The sequence below is a fragment of the Ochotona princeps genome, chromosome 31, assembly GCF_030435755.1.
Source record: "Ochotona princeps isolate mOchPri1 chromosome 31, mOchPri1.hap1, whole genome shotgun sequence".
Lineage (NCBI taxonomy): Eukaryota > Metazoa > Chordata > Mammalia > Lagomorpha > Ochotonidae > Ochotona > Ochotona princeps.
This window is the reverse complement of record NC_080862.1, coordinates 11,819,085-11,842,246: the sequence shown is the minus strand read 5'-3', so window position 1 is coordinate 11,842,246 and position 23,162 is coordinate 11,819,085.

The following is a 23,162-nucleotide window of genomic DNA, read 5'->3' as shown; positions in this document are numbered from 1 at the left end:
AGCCAGGGAGAATTAGCCTATCCTCGTGACTTCCTGTCTGCCTCCAGGCGGGTACAAGTCCCGCCTTCTGGCACTTGGCCAGCCGCCATCTTGAAGCTCCTCATCCGTTTGGGGACGGCCGCTCCCCACAGGAACCTTTAAGAGGTGGAGCCTAATGAGTGGTAATTAGGTCATGAAAAACCTCACTTTCCAGAATGGAATAAACTTTTATCCTGAACTAAGGGGGGGTCTCTTCCAGAAGGGAGGGTCTGTCCCAGAGCCTGGCACCTGCTGGCTCTCTTGTAGCTTATTTCATCAGGAGCTTCCCTAAACACACACACCACACACACTCACACACACACACACATAGCACCATATGCTGCCAACCACCACCTTGCAACACAGCCAAAAGGTTCTCACAAGAGGCCAACTGTATGGACTTGCATACTCCAGAATCATGATCTAAATACGCATCAAGTAAGTTCTAAAATATTGATTTATTTAAAAGGCAGAGCAACAGTGTGTGTGTGTTAGAGAGAGAGGGGTGCGGGGAAGCAACAGTAATAGAGAGAGAGAATGTTTCCTTGTGTTGAGCCACTCCCCTAAATGGTCATAACCAGGACTAGGCCAGGTCAACACCAGGATCCAGGAACCCTATCCAGGTCTCCCACATAGGATTAGAACTGCTATGGTAGGATGAAGTACCAGTGACCCAAATAGCAGTTTAGCCCAATGTGTTCTACTGACAGCCCCGGGGTCTCAGGCATTGTTTACAAACAACTCAAAAACACATGACACAATGCAGTTGGTACAAATCTGTCCTTTGACTGCTATCTCCCGTGCTATTGTCCACACTACAGGATCTAAAACTCACCTGCGGTAAAAGGCATGAACACCACATCCTGCTGCCTGGGTTCAGGCCCCAGCTCTGCTTCCAGTCCAGCCTTCTCTGATGTGCCTCTTTAGGCAGCAATGATGGCTCAGCTGCTTGAGTCTCTGGCACCTGCATGGGAGATATTTTGTTCCTGGATCCTGACTTTGGCCCTGGCCTAGTCCCAGCTAGCGTGGGTTTGGAGGAGTGACGCATGGAATGAAAATGTCTTTTTCTTCCTTTCTCCCTCCTCCTGGGTTTTCTAATACGTATCTAAAATATTTAAAACTACTTAGCTATGTCCTGTGTGTAAGTAGAGTTATTTTCTAGAAATCCTTGGATCATTAATTATGACATCCCTTTTGCTGGTCTCTTTCGCAGTTGTTGGTACGGGATTAGAACATTCCCATGCCCCCCAAACTGCAGAAGTTTTATTTCTCGTAAAAATGTAGAATCTATATCAAATACATAACTTGCAATCAAATCATTAATGCTTGGGAAGTCTTTCTTCTGTATTGTATTGCCATTTAATACAATTCAATGAATATTCTCGGATTATCTTTAAAGCCAGAACCAGATGTCTGACTGGTCATAACCTGGAGGGACTCCCAGTACCAGGAACCACAGGGCTTCGTGCCTTCTCCACGTTTCCTTACAGTATCAGTCTGACTTCTCTCTGTTGGGGCCTGACCATCTTTCTGTCCACTCTCTCGCATGCAGTTGTCTCGCAGTGATGTCTCACAAGCCCAGTGGGTTTGCTTTCCCCATTCTGTTGCGTGGGTCGGTTTCGTCAAGCGTTTGCTGACTGCTTTCCTTGGTGGTACAATCCTTCCTGGGACTTGAATGATGAGCACAGCCCCCTGGCATTGCCAGCTTCCCTGGCTGTCTCAGGCCAAGTTGGACAGTGGACAGGGAGTTTCCTGCCACTCTTGAACCTGTTCTGTGCGGCTTCTTTGCCTCACACTGCCTGTGGCTCCGGAACCAACTACTAAGGAAAGAGAGGTGGCAAAGGGGTTCTACAAATTCAAGTCGTACATGGCTTCATGTTGGGGTGGTTTGACGTGTGTGATTTGTAATAAATGCAACAGGAGCACCATTGATTTTCAGCTCTTCAGTAGGATTATTAACTTTTTCTTGCAAAGACAAACTTGATTACATTACTTATTTATGCACATTGCATTAGAGATAAGAAATGCATCAGAGTAAAAAAAAATCATATACAGGTTTCTTTTTAATTAGTACTTTCTTACCCGCTGATAATAACAACTTAGATTATTAAATAGACGTCTTACCTTCATGTCTTAATATCATTTTTAGTTTCATGTTTTTCTAAACTTGACAGTCTAGACACATCATTTCTACTCATTTTCTGATTTTTATTGAAATTTATTTTTTATTTATTTGAAAGGCAGAGTGGGAGAGAGAGAGAGAGACAGAGACAGAGATATATCTTCTAAGTAGTCATTCTCTCCCTAAACAACTACAGCTATTTATATTAATCCAAACTGAAGTCAGGACCCTGGAACTCCATCCAGTCTCCCAGTGGGCAGCAGAAGCCCAAATACTTGGGGGCCTCTGTTGCTGCTTTCCCAGGAGCAGGTGCAGGACATTGGATGGGAAGCCAATCAGACAGGACTCGAATGGTGATGTGTTTTGATATATCCAGAGAGGCAATATGACATAGAGAACAAATCTAAGATATGGACCTACATATATCAAAAATTAAAAGTCAATTTGCCTTTCGCTGTTTAGGGGAAGGTGTGCAAGCTTCAGAATCAGTTCTAAAGATGATTTTTAAAATTTGTGCGTGAGGATAATAAAGAAATTTACCGGATGCGTATTACGATATTAGCATACCCAGGACTATGCTAAGCATTTTAATATCTCATATAATCTTGCCAACAATCCTATTAGAAAAAGTACTTTTTTCTTCGTTTCCTATGGATCTTCAGTTAAAAAGTTAGAGGTCAAGCTTCCGACCCTCCTCTGAGCCATTGTCCTACACCACCTCTTGGCTTCGTAACCTCAATCCTGATGAGACCTCCTGCAAGGTAATTGGTGTCTCCAAATTAAGATGAAGGTATTCCTGTTTGACAGAAGTCTGTCTCCCGCTCCCCTAGAAAATCAGAACCACGCCTTTTCCCTGCCTGCCCCAATTGCCTTCTTGCTTCAGAGTTCCCAGCGCTACCCCCACCCCCATTCTTCCAGAGACACTGCCCTCTGGTGGTAAGATCGTTGGAGGGGCTTATGATCATTCTAATTATGCTGACTTTTTTTTTTTTCCTTTTCAGAATCCTTTGAAAATCTGCTTACCTTTTTTTTTTTTTAAAAATAAATAGTACTGCAATAATAACAATACTAAAACACGAAAGTGTAGGAAAGGCCAATAGCAGGGAAATATTTCTTTTTTATATTGTTCTTTTTCTATGATATGATTTTGCAAGTGTAGTGACTCCGCCTACTTCTTCCCTCCCCATTCTCTGCCACAGCAGCTCCCCTCCCCCCCCATGTTGTTACAGTTGTATAGTCCTTCAGCAATAGTCACAAGTCTGACATTCTGCTGTTTAATTGTATCATGGCATTGTAAGTGTAGACAACGGTAGGAAATCTAGTATCATATTGTCAGGTATACTTAACAGTTTCATTGGGAGTCCTCTGTTTATTTAGTAGAGATGCATACTGCAACATAGCTCAACTTGTTATGTTACTCTGCATTATACCGTTCATCTATGAGTATATTATATTTATGTGTGTGTGGGTTTACCTATACACTTATTGGTTTTGTATTTTGCATGAAGTTTGCTGGTAGCAGAGAATATACGATACTTGTCCTTTGGGGATTGACCCATTTCACTAAGTGTAATGCTCTCGGTTGGGATCACTTTGTTGTAATTGGTAAAATTTCATCTCTTTTTATGACTGAGTAGTATTCTACAGAGTAGATGTACCAGTCTCTTTAACCACTCCTCCTTTGATAGCCATCTGAGTTGTGTCCATATCTTAACTATTGTAGATTGTGCTGCTGCTGTAAATATAGGATTACTGACTCCTTTCTCATATGCAGATCTTGTTTATTTTGGACATAGTCCCAGAAGTGAGATAGTTGGGCCATATGGCAAACCAAATGTTAGATGTCTTAGCACTCTTCACACTGACTTTTTTAGTAGCTGTACTTGCCTACCAACAGTGAAAGAGGGTACCTCTTTCCCTACGCCTACAGCTACAGGTGTTATCACTAGATTTCCAGATGTAGGCCAATCACACTGGAGTTAGGTGGAAACTCAATGTGGTTTTTATTTGTATTTCCCCGATAGCTAGGGAGCCTGGGTATTTTTAAAAATATGTCTATTACCCATTTGAATTGGTTCTCTTGAAAAATGTCTGCTCGTTCTCTTTGCCCGTTTCTTCACAGGATTGTTGGTTTTGCTGTCATTGAGTTTCTGATGCGCTTGTAAATCCCGGATATGGGTCCCCTCTCTGTGTGTCATGTGTAAAGACTTCCTCTCATTCTCTTCATTGCTTCTTCACATTGCTGCTCATTTCCTTTGCTGTACAGATAATTCTGAGTTTGATGTAGCCCCACTTACTTTTTAAAAAAGATCTATTTATTATTATCAGAAATGCAAATATAGAAAGAGGAGAGACAGAAAGAAAGATCTTCCATCTGCTGGCACATTCCCCAAGTGGCCACAACAGCCAGAGCTGAACTAATTTGAAGCCAGGAGCTAGAAGCTTCTTCCAGGCCTCCCATGTGGGTACAGGGGGCCAAGGCTTTGGGCTGTCCTCTACTGCTTTCCCAGGCCAGAAGCAGAGAGATGGATGGGAAATGAAGCAGCCGGGACACAAACTGGCACCCAAATGGGATCTTGGTGGTTGTAAGGTGAGGATTTAGCCACCAGGCTATTGTACTGGGCTCTTGGTGACTAAATCTAATAAATGCCTGTATCTTGCAGCCCTGTGTAACTTATTCCTTAAACTCCTTGAACTCTTGCATGCGCTTCTCATTGTTTTTGAAGAACTTTGCTATGCTTGCTTTAAATTCTTTAAGTGGCAGTTCCCCTACGTTTTCCTCCGTTAACTCTGCATTTGACATAGAATTTTGCTCCTTTGCAGGGGAGATGACAATATAACGTCATTATTTGTGCCTGTGTCTCTTTTTTGGCCCTTGGCCATTGCAGCTCTAATTAGCAGATTCTCCTCCTCGAGGTCAGTTTTTTTAGGCTGTGTATCACTTCTTCCAGCAAGTTTCAACCCCGGGTTCCCTCCCCAGCTGGTACTTCCAGGTTGCCACTCTCTGCTCCCTGTAATCTCATCCTGTGGCTGCACCATTTCCTGCCCAGTCTTTCTCCCTCTTACAGTTCCAGCAATACCCAGGATAAGGGAGACACCAGCCGTGACTTTAAACTAGATCACAGGCCTGTCCATGGGATCCATGGCCTGAACTTGAGTTTCCTTCTTCTTCTTTTCGGAATCTGCTGGTAGTTTTTGGGGGAGCAACCCAGACCTATTTTTGATGGAACGTGTGGGATGGCATATCTGTATTGTTGTCCTAATTGGACCAGTGCAATGGACTGAGCCACAAGTGAGTTATCCCCTGGTTTAGTGCACACGCAGCTTGCTATTTTCACCCCGTGCAGTGGCTTTGCTGCAAAGGTCAAAACGGCACCTGTGTTGGCACCAGTGGGGGCCATGAAATCCACCCTGTTCACACACCTATCTGATAGAACTCCTCCACTCTGTTTCTGCTCCCAATCAGATTAAAATTGAACAGGACTGGCAATTCTAAGGCCAGTTTCACCTCCTATGTTCCCAGTGATTTCCCATTTCCACCTGACTACTGGTGGAGCTCCAATCAGCACTGGGATGTTTGTTCACTGCAATACTGCTCTGTTGTTTCCTCGTGTAAACTGGTCTCCAGGCACATGTGTCCCTGGGGGAATAACTACATCCTGGATCAATAAGAATTTGATGACCAGCTATGTGATTGTGATACTCCAGAACTTGGAAACCTCTTAGGGAATCCATCCCTTTTGAAATAAACTTTGCTGTCATGACCTGTATGGGCCCTGCTGCCAGTCTCCACCCCAATCATTGTGGCCCCTTGCTCCACCAAACCAGAACTGCTGTTGCAGAATACACCTCATCCCTTCATCCATCTAGACTTGACCTTAGCCCCATTCACTGTCTAGAAGAGCCTCAGCACCCTTTCAATCCCTAGCTCAACTGTTACGTACTCTGACAAGTTGCTCCAAACTTCTGTCCCACGAAAGCCTGATGGCTCAACATTTTATACTAATATCATGTGGTCTGCTTAGAAACCTTTCTTCCTGCTAAGCAAACGTTCTTAGAGAGCAGCAGCCACCCTATTCAAGTGAATGCCTATAGCCTATTTCCAAATATGCAGACACTTCAAAGAGATTTTGGAAAATTGAATTCAAAGCTAAGTTGCTGGGGATACGATAGTTGCTGTGTGGCATGTGGGTTAAGCTGTTGATTGGGATGTTGGCTCCTCATATTGGAGTACTGGTTTGGAAACTGGCTACTCCACATCCAGATCTTTTGATTAAATGTGTGGATTGTCAGCTATAGGCTTAGACCATCATCAAGATGCTGTGTGCATAGCTGCACACTCAATGCTCACAAGAACTCTGAAGTGATCTCCCACATCTCCACTCTACCAATGAAGAGATGGGTCACACGTTTAAAAAATCTTCCCAGCAAGTGGGTGCCAGGAGTAAAATATACATCAAACACCAGAGTTCTAGAAAAATAAGGACCTCTCCAAATGTGGGCAAGTGACTTAACACTAGGCTTTAGTTTCTTCAGTGGTACGATGGGTTGATAACACAAGTGACTCAGGATCCCTAGATGCATGACATTAAATAATATATAAAACACCTAGTCTATCGTTGGCATTTATTAAATTATACCTGGCCTTCGCATCCCCAAAACTGTGAGATAAATTCACCCTTTCCTTTAGATTATTAACCTGCTCTGGGTAGCTTGCTGTGGTAACAAAGAATGGGCTAATTGAGTGTTGGGAAGATTAGTGCGCTCTATCATATCCTTGTCGTGGCTTCATTGCTTGCCCCCGGACCTTTTTCCATGGTTGTACTGAGGGTGAGCGTTAGGTTTGGAAGGGAGGAAGTGGAGAGCACATCCCCTGTAGCACCTTCAGGGTTTGGTCAACGGCATGAAAACTCAGTGATTTTTTTTTTACAGTGCCTTTTGACGAGAGCACAACAATGTGGACCATTTTCACTTTCTTATACGCACAACGAAGAATGTCTGTTTGGATTGGTTGTCCAAGGGAACCATGGACCATTGCAGAGCAGAAACAGAGAGGGAATCAGAACAAAAGCTGATGTTATCATCTGTTGGCCCTTCCTTACCTGCCTCAAATCTATCTCCTAGAAACAGGACGCAGCACATGTTTTACTTAAGCCATGGCTCAGGCAGAGACAGATTTGAAGGTCCAGAAGAGATCACTGTGAGGAGACATTCCACTGGGAAATTAGGAACAGGCTCTGTGGGGATGGGGGGTCCTTTCAGCGGTGAATGAATAATGGGAAAATGAACATATTCATCTCTCTGGTTCTCATAAGCTGTTATCAAATAGTTTTGAGCTTGGCAGAATCACAAGGTTTCACAGAAGAGGGTAATACTGAAGGAAACAAAACGTTGAGAGGGATAAAAGGAGGTATAATGATGATATACAGCATTTAATAAATGCCTACGAAATACCAGATACTTTCCCAATTTTATTTCCTTTAATCCACATAGGAATCCCGCAAGGCTCACGTTATTGGCCGTACTATTCAGCCGAAGGTACTAATGCTCAACAGTGTTGAGTGATTTGCCCCAAGTTCACCAAGTTCCTGAGCTGCTGCAGTCAGGATTTGAAAACTCGGTCTATCGTTGATGGCCTTGGCTTTTGCTATTTCTCCATGCTGCCTTAATAAAAGACTCATACAAAAGGCAGATAAGTGATGGATGCTGTTTTTCCTCAAGGACATGAAAGGAATGTGCAAACAGCACGGTTATTTTCTGTAGTCAAAATCTTTTAATTATGACCCACATCACAGCCCTGCAGTGATAATCTGATTGTGCACTCACTAAAGTCAGAACACTTCACAGCAAGTTCAGTAACACTTGCGCTCTTAGCAAACAGAGAACCCTGGGAAGGTGCGTTTTATTCAACTTAGACCAAAATGTTGCAGAGTGAAACATCTATAAGGATGCCAGCAGGAGGTGGAGGGAAAAGAATGAGGTAGCTTTTACAGCTTAGGATCTCTGAAACTTCATTTAGGAATGTGCTATTACAACCTTTTTTAGGGGGAAAAAGGACACATTCCTTTTGAAGACTGTTTTAGGGAATGTATACAGGGAGCTGAAAGGCCCCATATGAACAGATCAGACGAATTGTGTGACCGGGCGTGTGCTGCAAACATTTTGTGTGGCTTCATGATGCCAAGTCTTTGATGAGACTCATGATTCACCAATGGACCACTTTCCTTAAGGAACAAGACAATTCAGCATGTGTCCCAAGGTAGCTGATGCTTTCCAGCTCCATTTTCAGTTATTTCTTTACCATGCATTGCCTTTGGTCTTTGAACATGCCAAAATCCACAGAACACATTGGAATCATCTGTTCTCAAACAGGCTAAGCTTTTCTTCTCTCAAAGCTTCTCTCAACTGAGCAAGAACCACCACAGAACTCCAGCTGATTGTGCTGCTTATTCTGTTCTGTCACACCAGACATACATGTCTATACATATATGTATAAATAGACATGAATACAGACACATATATAAGATAGGGAATTCAAATTGAGCAACAGATTTCCAAATACTACCTGCATTCCTTTACCGATGTGGTAGATCCCAAGTAGAAGAATCAGCCCACACTTATAAAGGGGAGACATGAGACTGGAAAGAAGGAAGGATGTTGTGAGGGGAAAAAAAAAGTCATGTTCCTGGAAGATCCACTAGAATTAAGTTCAGTGTCGCTACTAAGTCACTCTTAATAATGATACACTCTGTCTTAGATGAATCCCTCTGTAACAATGTGACAGGCAACCTCAGGTAATGTCTGGCAGCTCCTGATTTGGGGCAATGAAAATAGAGACCCAGTAAAGCATGAAAACAATTTATTCCCCGCAGTTGAGAGTCGGTCTATTGATTATGCATATTCGTCTCCAATATGGATATAACTTCTAACTCTGGAATGGACATTCATTTGAAAAGTTTCTAATTGCACCCTCAGGCCTGAAACAGTATCTAGTACATCTGAAGAGTAAGTCTATGAGTTAAAGAAATGCATGCTGCAACATTTGCATCTAAGCCCCAATGCACAGCTGAACGGCTTTGGCTCACTGTGTTGTCTCATTAAGGAAAACAGAAGAGATGGCAATTTACCATGGTAAGAAGAAACATGTTAAAATTTCCATCAAAATCATTCGATAATGTCCCCCCCCCACACACACACACACAGTGTACCAAACTCCAAGTACTACACTCATGTCAGAGGCATGTTAACAGCTAATCATTCAGAACCATGAAACAGAAGGAGAGCGTAGAGTAGGACTAGTGGGTACTCACATGACTGGAAGACGGGCAGTCGTTGCACCGCCCCTCAGTGAAACACAGGAGCCCATGCCGGGTTCTGCCAAGAAGGAGCCCATAGCAGCAGAAGTTCTGCTTGTGTTATAGATTAACTGCACCCGTCAGAGACAAAGACGAATAGACCAAGAGTTAGAGGTTGGCTGTCAAATAGTGGAATCGGGATGTAGCATAAATCTGTGAGTTTCCTTGAAGTAAGGTGGCATGCCCATCTGACCCTGGCAGGTGCAGTTCTATGTCCCTTACCAACCAGACCTCTATGACAACAGGCAAAAGCAAAAATCCAGAGAGATCCTAGACTATTATGGACTGTATAAGAGGACGACTGAGTACAGAATACATTGGGAGCTCGGGGATCACACAGACCAAGAATCTTGCAAAGGTGACCGCTGATGTAAAATAATAACCACCATTTTCCCATAGAAGCAGCTGGTGGGCTGTGCCAGCACCCTGAGCGGCTGTGACCTCAGAGAACACTATGGATCTTGATGTGATGCTAGGAGCTCACACGTAGCATTTTCATCATGACTGTATGTCTCATCTCCTCCGTTTCCATGGGATAAACATAAAGTGTTTCGGAGAGCAACCACCTATATGTGTTTCTGTTTACTCAAGCTTACAGCTCTCATGCAGCATTGATTAATCCTCCCTTCTCCATGACACTCAGGCAGTCGCATCCTAATGCCATCTTTATTATTGTTTGGCAGATCCCATAGTACTGCATACAAAAATGGAGTAAATCATGAAACTAGTGTTTGAGGTCCATAAAATGCAAGGTTATGAATATTTCATTACTATACATTTTATTTCCCTGTCTATTCTGCATCTCCCAATATGTTGTTTGTTTATTTATTGGTTCACTGTTCACCAGGAATACTTAATTCTTAATAGAAACTGTGGACTGGGTCGCCAACCTCTGCCTGTGGAAGGAACTATATTGCAGAGTAACAATAGATGAGTTTTATTGTCTGGTTTTTTTCCCCCATTTTTCATCTTTTTTTCAATTCACGACTATTTAACTGCCAGGTTACCTCACTGAGAGGGTTTCCAGCCTGTTTATCATAATTACACTGATTTGCAAGACTCACAAATCCACTCCTAAACATCTCTCCCGTGAACTCCAGCGACGTATTTAAATTTTGCCTCAACGCCCCATTGTATCCATCTTTGGCTGAAGTAAGCAGTTAAGACTTTCACTGCAGATCTTGGCAATGAAAGACACATTGTGCAAGTGCAATTAGCTTCTTTCCCTGTGCTGGTACAAGCGATTTGTATGAATCAGCTGGCCCTGCGAGAAATAAAGCCATGATCACCTGCTGCTCAAGTTTTCATTCACCATGAAATCCATATTAGTAAACAGCCAGGGGGATTCAGTCTGAGCAAAAATCCAAATTGGAGTTCCCCATATTTAGGTGCTAACTTCTCCGCTACGGGGCACAGCAGACATTAATACAACCCCTTGGAACAGACTGCAAAATGTTTAAAATGTCATAATTACATCTGCAATTCAGCAATGAAACCATTTTCCTCTTTTCCTCACTGTCATCCATGTAACAGCAGCCTATGGGATTTGTATTTGCTGGCTGGGAGCCCTTATATGGGCTGTAGGAAAAAAAAAATACAAGCGGGTTAGTTTCACATCTCTGAGAAGGCCTCGTGACAGAAATATTGCTTTTCATGTTACTGTCTCTTCCTAGCTTGTAACCCTCTCTCTTTGAGTGCCAAGATACATCACTTAGGCTCTTCTGATCAGCCCCTAATGCTCCTTTCCAGGCCCCCCGCCCCGCCCCATGCATCTGGGCCAGGATATCGTTAACGAGCATTCAGGTTCATGTTCTGCTCTCTGTATAAGCAGGGGAACTGGGATTTGGAAGGGGGTTAATCATGGAGGAGTGGAGTCAGGAGGAAGCACATCTTTAAGATTTCTCTTGGAGACATAAGAAAAAACAAATCAGAAGGCTGCATTTGGAATGAATCTTCACATCCCGTTTATTTGGCTAGCCAAGACAAATATCACAGCTCATATCTACTATCTGAAAAGCAGGGCCAAATAAAATGATGGATTAATAAGACCAAGGACAGGATAATAGAAGGGAAATCGATTCTCGAGAATGATGCCCAAATCAGTATGAAAGGGGTGGAGAAAATGCTGAAATGGAAGTGGAAAAAACTTGTACCCTAGCAACCTTAAGTAAAAGAGTCTCCTGTAGTTACACTAAGCACTAATTAATGTTACTCAAGACCCTTATGTTACTTCAGAAACAAGCATCTTCAGACCATTTGAGATTCTTTTAGCTATAACCCTCACTCTGGGCATCATGGATTGAACACCAGGCTAAATGTTTCCTCTATAATTATGGGTAATAATATTCCACACACATTTATATCCCCCATCATCATCTGTGACGAGGCTAATCCAGTCCTTTCTGCATGAACTATTATAATACCCAAAGCAGCAGGATGGACTATCATCAAGCACAGGTTTACTGATGGAAAACCTAATGTGACAGAGTTCATTTTCTAGGAAATAGCCTGGGGATGGAATTTGTTAGAAGCATCCATAGAGAGAGACACCTGTAACACTCTCCAAGGCAACTCACTTGAGAGACCATTTCTCATCATGGTTACATGCCAGCAACAGGAGATATCCCACATACAATTCTGTACAACTAAGAAAATCATCTTTAATATTCTGTAAAGAGGCAGGTCCTTAATGGAAGGTAAGGTGGCCTGAATTCCACTGCCATTTCATTTCCCAGTCACTTCCTTGGTAATGTTCTTCTTGGCCACTCTCTGGCTCAGTTTCATAAATGGACAGAGATAGGAAATAAAACGGAAACCCCAAGAAGGAAAATAATTTAAAATCCATAATCAGGGAGAATCAAGAGAGCAGAACAGGGAAAGGACACGTTTAAACAGATGGAGAAACATTAGCCAGGGTAAGAAGTAGAGAGGGCATATTTCAGGAAATAGGAAACCACAGGTCAATGGCATAAGGGAACCTGGAGGTTGATGGACACGGGAAAGCAGCAGACACAATGTGGTTGTGTTGCAGTGACTAGATACTCCAGTGGTAGTCAGTGAGTGAGTATCTGAACTCCACCAGCAGCCAGGTGGGAAAGAGAGTGCAGCAGGAGCTCAGCAGGTGAACCCAGACAAAGAACTGCCCACCCTACTGATTTCTTTGATTAGACCAGGAGCAGAGACAGAGCAGCAGATCCCAATGAGGTTGTGTGGGAACAGGGTGAATTTTACAACCGAGACCTGCATAGAGTGGCATTGGGTACCATCATGTGTAGGGAGCCAAAGGCTTTTGGATAAGACTACACATGCACTAAGCTGGGAGCAAACTCACTTCCAGCTCGGTGCGTTGCACTGGTCCTAGAGGGAAAATAATACCGACTTTGGCATCCTATGGATCAAAATAGGTCCAGGTAGTCCTCAGACATAACAGCCATCAGGCTCCAGTAAGATCAGCACCACAAAGAACCAAGTTATTTAGGACACCTATTGTCTCCCTAATCCTGGGAACTGCTCCAACCGTGGGAGAAAGGTTGTACAGACAATGGTGCAGCCTCAGCATGGGATCACAGGAGGTGGAGAGTGGTGAGCCAGGAGCTGGGGCTACAAAGATCATGGTGGAAGTCTAACATGAGCCCAGACCTGAAACTAGAGGGAAAGGGTCAGGTACCTGCAAACCAGAAACCGCCTTACAACTACAATCAGTAAAATTGAGCATAGGCCAGTGGGTGACACAGCTTAGGAACCTGTCTTAAGGAGAAGAATCTACTAACCAGAAGTACAATGACCAAGAGCAAAAGAAGAGACAAAGGCACAATGAGCATTACTGAACACTTCCTTGCAAAGGAGCAAAAACCTTTGCCAACCTCAGAGTTAACTGAATGAGCAAGATATCGAGAAAATGTGGGATATAGAATTCAAAACACTTGTTATAAAGCTTCTGATCAACAATAAGAAACATATACAGGAATTTAAGGAATATGTTACACAGGAAATAGCAACACTAATGTAATATCAAGCCAGATTAGTGGACATGAAGGACATAACAGAGCAAATTAAAAATTCAGTAGCAAGTCTCCATAATAGAATGAATGAGGCAGAAGAAAGAATCTCAGAATTGTGAGATACTTCTTGTCACAATGGGAAACAAAACAAAACAAAACAAAAACTGAAAGCAGTGCTGGGTCAAGCTGAAAAAGAAAATATACGAAAATTCAAACACTATTAAAAGGCCAACTGCAAGTGTTATGGGAGTTCCAGAAGGTGTAGAAAGAGAAGCTAGATTTACAAATGTATTTAATTAAATAACAAAGGAAAGTTTTGCTAATCTGGAGAAGGACTTGAGAACCAGAAGGCAGGAGGGGCACAGAAAGTGACCATCACCATAACACAGGATAATGAAGTTCTCTTCAATCAACCACAAGGAAAAGATCCTTACATGCGCACATAAAAATAATCAATCAAAAATAGAAAGAATGCCAATTGAATTCACAGGAGACCTCTCACAGGAAACTCTTCAGGCCAGAAGAGAATGGACCAACCAACATATTCCAGACTCTAAAAGCAAACAAACAAACAAAAAAAAATTGTTGGCCCAGAATAATGTACCCAGCAAAGTTTTCCTTTGTGTTTGAAAATGAAATAAATTTTTTCCACAGTAAAAAAAAGTTAAAAGCATATGCCTCTTGCAACTCTGCCCTACAAAGGATACTTAAAGATGTTCTCCTGGCAAAGAAGAGGAATAGCACCCACCAAAACCAAAGGCAAATGTGAAGAACATCCCAGTAAAATAACAACAGAAAGGTAAATCAAGTTACTACCTATTCATATTAACCCTGAGTGTAAAAGGCTTAAACCCATCAATCAAATGTCATAAATTAGTAGACTGGATTTAAAAAAACCCATCTATCTGTTGTTTGCAAGAGACACATTTCACCAACAAAGATCAGCAGAAACTATATTTCATGGATTTTGATATTTTTGTTTTTATTTTAATTTCTTCAAAAACAGGTTTTTTTCTCAAATTCTTTACTGACTCATAGGTCATACAGTAACACCATTTTTTCAAGAAAGTTCTTGATTTTCTTTTTCATTTGCTCAGTGACACTTTAGTCATTCAGTAACATGTTACTTAACCTCATGGCATTGTAAATTTTGATTTTTCTTCCTGTTGTTTTGTTTTGTGAACTTTTATTTAAGGAGACGTATAGTAACTGAGAGACTACGTATTACGTATAGTAATGGAGACTACCATATTCAGATGTGAGGATACAATGCAGTATGCATCTCTACTTCCAGATAAAAGATGGACTCCCAGTGAAATTGTTGGATGTGTCATGGCAGTGGGATGCTGGTCTCTCTGCCATTGTCCATGCCCACAATGATGGGCTTATAACTGTTTATGAAGACCTATACTAATGTGATAATAGAAGGCAAATCAGTGGGTGGGGGAAGAGACTCGGGGAAGGGGTAAGGGAAAACCCCAGAGCATATGGAACTGTATCAGAAAACATTAAGAATATTTAAAAACGGGGGAAAAAATCTGTAGGCAGTCTGGAACTCCCTAGAGTTTCTCTATTGTGTTTGAATCCTAAGTGAATAGACAATAGTTTCACAAGCAATAAATCATTATTTAAATAGCATTTTCAAGCTATCCTGTTTAAAAAAAAAATTAGAGAAGGGAAAGCCTGCAAGTTACTAAAAGGAACTCAATCATAAACGGGAAAAACTGTCATATGTGTTAGACTTCCTTGAACTCTAAGATTATAATGAGGAGAGCTCAGTTGCAACCGCGTCTGAGAAAAAAAAAAAACGCAGCATATGAAAATCCAAATTTACAAACCATATCAATTAATGGGTGATTATTCACACTATAAAAGGATTTATCGCTTTACAAATGGATTCCCTGCGGGGTTCCATTTTAATAACTGAGCTCTCCCAGGGTTAGGGGCCGCTGCCAATTAAAAGTCAATCAGAAGTGTAGATAAAGCTCCTCTAAAATTAAAATGTATGTCAGTGGAAAAATCAGCAGTGAGTTGCAAAAATTCAAGTGCCATACCACTTGGTAGTGACAGAGGATTGAGTTCACTCGCTGTTACTCAGGACTTACCATCAAGTCAGCTGGTCCCGACTTGGGGAGTCATGGAGTTCCAGCTGGTGTAAGCAGCCCGTGCCTTCAACACCTCTCTGTTGTGAAGCAGGTGCCAGCATCCTAGTTAACTGTTAGTTCCAGAGTACTACAGGGTAGCTTAGAGGCCACGAAGTTCACTCTTCACTGGGATTGGGGAGGAAATGGAAATCCAAAGAGGCAAAGTGGCCCACGACCTAACTCCCACCCTCTTGGATGTTTCTATTAAATCGATTTCTGCGGAGAAAGGAAGGTCATATGATAGCTCATCTCTGAACTCAGCTGTGTTAAATCTCAGATGTTCTCCCACTTTTTGCTCTCCATGACTGCGATTTTCCCTCATATCAGGAAAGGACTGTCTTAGTGTTTACCAAGGTTGGTTTCCATCTGTTCGCTAGAACCTCCCCTCCTTGGATTTTGCTTCTTCCAAGCGATTCTCGAAAGCAAATAAGAAGTGGTGGAAATCTAGCTGGGTGGTTTCAGTGGTGGTGTGGAAAAGGCGATCTAAGGGAAAGTCCTCTGTGGGGACTTTCTGAGCGGAGAATTGCAGGAGCTTTGGGGATTTGACAGAGTACAAAAGAGATGGATAAATGAGAGCCATTTTTTTATCACACCAGACTCAGTGACGGTTTAGCTGACTATACCTTAATTTTCCAGTGTGGTGGACAAAGTGCTGCATATTCAGTAGGAGCCATCCTTTGGGTTTTGAATTTTGATGTGTTCCCTCTCGTGTTTCCTGCCCAGTTTCCATAGCTGTCAGTCAACCCCACAGTCATAAGTGAGCAGCTGATACTGCACACTGTGTTGTGTTACTCAGCTGTGATGTTCACCAGGTTGGACATACTTACTGCATTTTGTACTGGTATCTTCACCTTGATAGGCTTATGAGGAGATAACTATTATTATATCAACAACCATCTGTACTTGGGCCTGCCAGGGGTTGTGGGTGACATTGCATGAAATCTAAATTCACCTTATCATCATTCTTTCATTATTTTCTCAAGTAGTTTGCAGTAGCCAAAGACTATGAAAAGAGGAAACTGCTCCATCTCCACCCCCACCTCCATCCCCCAACCAGAAATTATTCAAAGGTTTGTTTATTTTTATTTGAAAGCCATATTCACAGAGAGAAGAAGAGAAAGAGAGAAGGTGTTTTTTTTCATCCAGCGCTTCACTTCCCAAATGGTCGCAATGGCCAGAGCTGAGCTAATCCGAAGCCAGCAGCCAGGAGTTTCTTCCGGGTCTCCCTCATGAGTACAAGGTCCCAAGGACTTGAGCCATCCTTTGCTGCTTTCTCACACCATAAGCAGGGATCTGGATGGGAAGTGGAGCAGCCAGGACACGAACCAGTGCCCATATGGGCTTCTGGCGCCACAGGTTGGAGGCTAGCCTGTTGAGCCATGGTGACAGCCCAAGAAGTGGTTAAATGTAAAGAGAATGAATAACTCAGATGTAATGGCACACACATGGTTGAAATGGTGCACCATGATGTCTGTGCAAGAACAGCAAAGAGTACTGCAGGTGATCTGAAATCGTCTCAGATGGGAAGCTTCAGGAAGCCAGAGAGAGTGGAAGTAGTAACTCCACTGAGGAAAGAACAGAACAAAGGGAATAATGTTTCCAAGGGGAGGATCAGAAGCTTGGATCTCAAGTGTGCGACAGTTTTGTATAATTGTTGTTGTCTTTGATATGACCAGCTGGTGTGGTTGAGACCGAGTGTGAATTAAGTTATTAAGATACACATTGAAACCTTAAAAAAATGAGAAAATATGACAGGTGCTGCAGTCATTTTGTAAGGTAAATGGCAGTGAATCTGAAAAGAATGGCTCAAATTTCCATTAAAATGCCTCTGGGACAAAAGATTACTACAAGATGCACAACACTTCTCAACCGCCATCATGTTACGAGAATTCATTTGGGGAACCTAAAATATAAGACTTCACTTACTCACTGAGTTTATATTGACGTCATTTTTATTCCATTGAGTGGTGGGCATTTTGGATACATACTCTGCAGGGTAAAAAACAGTAGGCACATCAATACTGTTTCAAACCTTTACCATGGCACAACTGGAAAGATCTGATATCTACCCTCATTGGGGTTGCATCCCAAGGAAGGAGCAGGAAAGAGTATCTCTACCCATAGGATGATCTTTGTAAGAAAATGGTCAGCCCTGCTCCGTGAAGTCAAGAAGGTTTCCCGCCAGGAATTGCTTCATTTAGCTGGGATTTGAAAGAGCTTGTGTGTTAAGATCAAACAACCATGGCAAGTGCTGGCAGAGGAACGGCAAGAACTAAGGGCTCCGATGTAGGCAAGGACAGCACTCTCAATCTCGGCGAGAAGAGGCTGGAAAGGAAGGAGTGGGATGTCCTGAGTGGGTAAGGACCACTAGGATTATCTCAGGGGTCTTCACCTCACCCAAGAGCTCAGAATGTCGTTAAGGGGTTGTGATCAAATCTACATTTCACATAGCTTGTTCTGGTGGCCAGAGAGTGCCTTAGTCCAAAGAGGCAGTTCCCCAGAGGAGTAAAGCCCAGTTCCCCTAAATTGCTGTTCAAGGGCAGGAGTTAAAAAAAAAAAAGACTGCAAGTTCCGACCCACGATTTGCAGCTTTGGCAAAGAGTGAGACAGGGGCACAGATCTCCAACGTTTGAACAACTGTCTTTGGTGAGGTGTCTCGGAATATGAGGATCTGTTGCTGAGGGGCCTGGAATCCCAGCGGGAGCTGGAAGGTGAATGTGGTCTGATGGGACATGAGCCTGGAGATCGGGTGGGTGATGTGGGGTAGGGGTGGGGATGTAGGATCCCTCCCAAGTAACTTAGACCCTAGGAAGGGAGGAGTGGTACCAGAGCCAATGAGACAAGATGGATGGAAGATTTCCTGGTTGGTTGTATCACCATTACAGTATTTGAGGAGAACAAGCTGGACCGATGAGCCAGAGGACTGCCACAGTGGGCAGGGAAAGAATGTGGGTGTTTACAGGAGCCAATGCATATATCTTGAAATGGAAGATTGTGGTGTGAGTCTAAGTACCATTATACATGGGAATTTTCTATGGGCATACAGTCTCCTGGGACTTTGGGTTAAAATTCTGTAATATAAAGAAGTCTTAAGGGCAGAAGCTGTGAGCAAATGGTTGCTCTGGTAGCAAATGTAAATATTCTTTGGTCCCCAGTATATGTCACTTTCATTCCCTAACTGGCTTTTCTTCATTGTTCAGTATCTGAAAGTCCAGTTCATTTCTTGTATGTTCCTAGGAGAGAGCCTCTGCTTTCTGGAAGCTTCCACTGTCGTGTGGAAGACATCAGCCACAGAGATTCCAAACATCATTTGTTCTCTTGTCTCCAACACAGTACTCTATCAATTTACTGCTTTCTGAATTGCTTTCTCAATCTAGAGAGATCGCTTCATGTCACTTTCCCATTCTCAAATCTTTCTGAACTGATTTGCCTCTGGTTAGTGGCTTCCTGTTAGTGGCTTCCTATGGCTTCCTGTCCCTACCAGAACCAATTCCAATTTGTTTTCTGCCTACAGTCCCCACGCAACTAGCTTCTTTTCCTTCACTCTCCAACCCTGCCTCTAACGTTAGCCACTGATTCACTCAATGTTCTATATGCCACTCTTCAGTTAAAAATCAGATTTTTTTTTTTACCCGAAGGAGTTACAGGGTGTGGAGGGCAAGAGGAAATATTCCCTCTACTGGTTCACTCCCCAAATGGCCACAATGGCCAGATCTTAACCAGTCTGAACCTGTACTACCACATGGGTGTGTAGAGTCCCAAGGGTTCGAGCCATCCTCCATTGCCTTCCCAGACCTTAAGAGGGAGTTGGATCTGAAATGGAGCAGCCAGGACTCGAACCTGTGACTATATGGGATGCTCGCGAGCAGCAGAAGGATTAGCTTGCTATGCCACCATTCTCACCACTGAAAGTCAGCCTTCATGTCTTCATCGGATAGCAAGTTGAGTTAAAGAAATTATAAAAGCTTTCAGCTTTTTTTAATCTATAAAATGAGTGTAATGCACATTGTTGGAACTCAGTAAATCTTAGTTAATATCCTGTTACTACTAAAGTTTCAGACTTGGCTTCCATATTCTCTATTTATGTATAAAGGGATGGACTTCAGTTTTCTCATTTGAGATGTAGGGATTACAATGACTGTCAATCTTTCAGACTTAATGGGAGACAATAATTTGTTTCAAAATTGATGGAAAAATTTTTTGGAGGTTTCCTTCGAAAATAATGCTTTTCCTAGGATTCATCACAAGGAAAATTGGTGATAATTGCAAGGAAAGCTGGCTGGGCCGTTAAAATATGTTGGAAATCAGAAATCTGGTTTATGATTTTCTAACATAGCCACCTTTGATAACTGATATTTGAAGGATACCCAAAGGTTCCCAAACTTTTATTTTATTCTAATTTCTTGAAAGGTAATATACCTGAACCATGAATACTTCACTTGCAATAAAATGTCTTCTTTGTATTATTTAATAATACAAAGCTATTTCAGTTAACACTTTACTTAAGAGCTATGTATAGTATATTCTGCCTCATCTATGAAGTTCCCATTGAAAGTGTTAACTTAATGACGAAGAATATGCTCTTTGAGACCGTGACAACTTCCATTTAAATTTGAATGTTTTCCTATCTCGTGCACTACACACATACTCTTGAATACAAATGAAGAAGCATGCTAACTTCTTACTCTATATGTTTGATTCATGATGACCTCATTAGCTGTCAAACAAATTAATCCTCATTATAACCTTGAAAAACACGACTGTGTTGATAGTGTGTGGAAGAGAATTACTGATTGAATCTCTTGTTAATGTATTTTGTTGCTTAAAACATTGCCAGTGTGGTTGAAAGTTTCAAATTTGATAAAACGGCTGAACAGAAGGCCAGCATATAGAAAATGCGCGCACACACACACACACACACACACACACATATAACACTCTTGGAAAGTACATGTACCGGAAGGGTCAGAGCTTTGTAAATCTGGGAAACAGGCAAGATGGGCCAATGTGTGTGTTGAGCTAAGGAGGCTCCCATGCAGACAGCATCCTCGTGGAAAGGAGAACCACTCATTAGCTGAGTCAGGAAGAGAGCCAGGAGGGTGATGATGAATACATAAGAGCACCTGTTGCTTGGATTAGCTTCTAGCCTAGCTCCCCACCCACGGCCTGATCCCTGAGAAGAGGGTGTGTGCAGTAAGTCAAAGTAGATCTAACTGCTGAGGGGAGCCAAGTTGGGATGTCAGAGTTCGTGCTTCTGGCTTTGGGAACTCTCCAAGGTCACGAAGGCCGACCAGAAGCAAAGCATGTCCCACATTTGAACAGCTGTGGCATCTCTTGGGTATTTGGGCACTCGTGGCATGGGAGCTATGAGGATAGGAGCATGCCAGAGCAGCAGCTGGGTCCATCAAAGATCTGCAGTCTCCCTGGACAGATGCTCAGTAGCTAGGAGGGGAGGGTGGAAATAAATATCCATACACTGAATACAGGGTATAGTGCAATGGATTAGAACAAAACTAAAGAGGATGCGGGGCAGCCAACTTGACTTACTTCTGAACTCACTGGTTGTACTACCTATGGGTTCTGAGAAACCTGGAAAAAGTCACAAGACTACAGAAGTCTAGCATTGTCCAATTAGCAGGTAGTGACAAGAACTTACTTTAAAAAAAGGATGGAATTTTTACCTTGTCCTGTTTGGGGGCTTGCTGGTGCAGAAAAGAGAGCAAAGCTAAGGAGAACTTTGTCACTTCCACTGCTAAACTGTCGGCCACTTGATGCCAGAGAAGCCCAGGGTGATGGTGCTGCTGAGCAGTAAGTCACATTGCTAAAGAAGACAAAGGGCATTTTTCAACTTTCCTTGGTGGAGTCTCTGGGGTCCTGAGGAAGTGCTTTGCATTCTGGCTGTAGTGCTGTGAAGGTGTCCACTTTCGATGAACTCCATTTGGAGGGGGCTGGATGAGAACAAGAGAACTTGTGGAGATAATTTTCCATCTCCCTAAAGGATTAGGAAACTTGGGGAAGCAAAGGAACTTCCAAACTAACTCCCAGGGGAAAATACAGGCTAGAGAAATGAAGGACTCCCACTTAAAACTGTCAGCAAGTACAAAAGTTATTGCACCAGTTCCAAATAGCATACCCCTCTCTGGCTGGCCACATATGAAGGAGACATGCAATTCTATCCTAACCACCCCTTAGGATATGACTGGCAGGGCATCAATAGCACCCAACCCCCTACTGCATTTGTGCATTGCACAAAACACACAACTCAGTAGGGTAGCCTACTCTGATCTAATGTGACCCAAAAAGTTGGGATGGGATTGTTCATTGAATGCACACTTGTTCAGACTGGGGACATACCAAGTAGGATGTGCTTGTGGCTGTATGACCTAGAGGCTTGATCTGAACCGCATCATAACCTTTGGGAGCAGTAGCCTGGGGGATTAGCCATTCTATCTGGCCAGATAGCTTGTGTACTGCATTGCTTTGTAACCCCCACATAGCTGCTAGCCATGAACGACATAAAGGGCCCAGAAAAAGGACTTCTTAAACTAAGAAAATGATCTGCAAGCATGAGGTGGGTTATGAGGGAGCTTTCAGTTGTGGAAGAGCTCCTGAGACCTGCAGAGACCATTTTCCCAGGGATGAGGCCAAGAAGTCCCATCCCACTTTACTGCTGGACTCTGGAACTGCAGCACTGGCCCTGGCAGCTGGACCCAGGAGAAGATGCAGACGTTGACAGAATGGATGGCATAGGAGGAAGCTGGAAAGAACACGCTTGGCACAGCCACATTCATGTGCCTCCAAAGACAGAGCTCTATTGAGCCGGGCAGGGAGCTGCTTCCCAAGTCCCTGTGAGTCAGTGACGAGGAATGGATTTGAGAGCAGAAAGAGGATCCTCACAGCATTCACTCTCCTGCGTAGGACCCTGCCACCCTCATGTGTCCCCTGAAGGTATGATGATGATGAGGTGGGGCTGGGGCAGACAATGGCACTGTCAACAGGATCTGCAAGGACTGCCACTAAGCTGCAAGAGTGGTCAAGCAGCCAGGTCCTTGAGTCCTGGTTCAAGACAGTGTCAACATGATTCCCCCCCACTTCGGGCTTTGACAGGTGCAGGTCTTCTGTGCCTGATGGAGCTGTTCATCATGTTCTGATGCAACAGAGGTGACCTCAGGCCAGGGACTCGATGGGATTAGCACATAAGGCAGCTTGTGTGGAAGCAGCCCAGGCTTGAAGGATAAGAATGATCCCAGAGCTGTGGGGGAGTAAGGGACACTTACTTGTGAGCATACGTGAGCTACTCCAGATGTCATGGCTGGAGTTGATTCATGGCTGGAAACAGGAACATAGCCTCCCCTCTGAGATCTAGATGTTTTCCCTGGAACCCAGAACAACAGGCTTAAAAAAGATAATGAAATGACATCCTTTAGCCAAGGGGACTGGGAATACCCAAAAATTACTCAAGTTTTTGAGTATGAACTCCAAAATCCCCAGGCACGAACGTGGTTCCAACCACAGGCCTGCC